This window comes from Bremia lactucae, linkage group LG6 (genome assembly GCF_004359215.1).
Source record: "Bremia lactucae strain SF5 linkage group LG6, whole genome shotgun sequence".
Taxonomy (NCBI): domain Eukaryota; phylum Oomycota; class Peronosporomycetes; order Peronosporales; family Peronosporaceae; genus Bremia; species Bremia lactucae.
In genome coordinates, this window is record NC_090615.1 from 2,834,017 (window position 1) to 2,835,342 (window position 1,326).

Consider the following 1,326-nt stretch of genomic DNA (forward strand, 5'->3'; position numbering starts at 1 on the left):
CGAAACGGGCCGATATACTTGGGCAGTAATTAATTACTGCCTACATTCGACACTACATGTTTGGTAGGTTTACCGTAGACGGTAGGACTAGATCGTTAACATTAAATGAAATAATGTTTGCTCTATCATTTTCGTCAGAGTCCCGTATCTATCGGTCCACCGCATCAGCGATAGCATCCTGTACGAAAAGGACTACTACATCTGTAGCCAGCAGGAAGTCACCTGCTCACTCGTTTTTTTTGTTTCAGTGCGACCGGCTCGCTCTTCGGAGATATTAATTTTTCATTATTGTGAGCATTATCATTCTCATTAATAGTATTGTTTTTGATGTTGACTATTTCAGCATCGTTGTCTACTTCAATGTCAGTTAATTCAACATTGTTACCTTCGCATTGACCTTAGGGCTAATGCGTGATGAGCAAGGCTAAAAGGTTCTTTGCTCGAGCAAGTCCCTCCATCCCTAAATAAGAGTTACTCTCAAACAGAGTATGTATATGTGGGTGGCGGAATCCAATCACGAAAAACGTGTATTCTTTGTAGAAGCATGCACTGAATTGTTAATGGCAAATCAAACCATCGGCAAGAATTCGCTCCAACTCTTAAAAGAGTGGACGTATCCACGAAGTATCTTTGTTAATACGGTTTGCACGCTCCGTCTGACAATCTTCTTATAGAATGATAAGAAGTTGACATTTTTAACTGTGTTTAAAGTGATTTGAACACAGTGTGCCAACATTCCGCCGTGAAACTAGGGTCTCGATCTGAGACCAGTTCATGGGGTAACCCATGAAGTCTAAATATCGTATCAATAAAGACGCGAGCACAGCCTTTGGCTGTGTCAGATCCGGGACAGCAGCAAGATGCACCATCCTGCTAAAACGGTAAAAAAAGATTACCATTATTCTTGTGGGTTTTTTCGGGGAACCCGAAGAAGAAAAGCCCATAGATACGGACTGCTAACACTCTACTGTAACATGCAGAGGTTGTAACGAAGGACGAGATGAAGCACTAGGCTATACCCGTTGATACTTCGCAAGCACGTATGTACTTGCGGACGAACAAATTCTGGCGTGGCGAGTGAGAGTCGCGACTTATCGTGAGATAAGTCGTCTCAGTCCACGATTACCACTTATTGGTGCATCGTGGCACTCGTACATGATGCGTAATCGCAAATTATCATAGGAGGCAATGACGACACGAGGTATTTCGCCAGCAATGGCTGTATAATACAGTAAACCATTGCGTGTTGTATACCGATCTGTTGAGGATCGATCCAATCTCAACAATCCTTTTAAGGATTGTTGAAATGGATTTTTAAGGTAATCC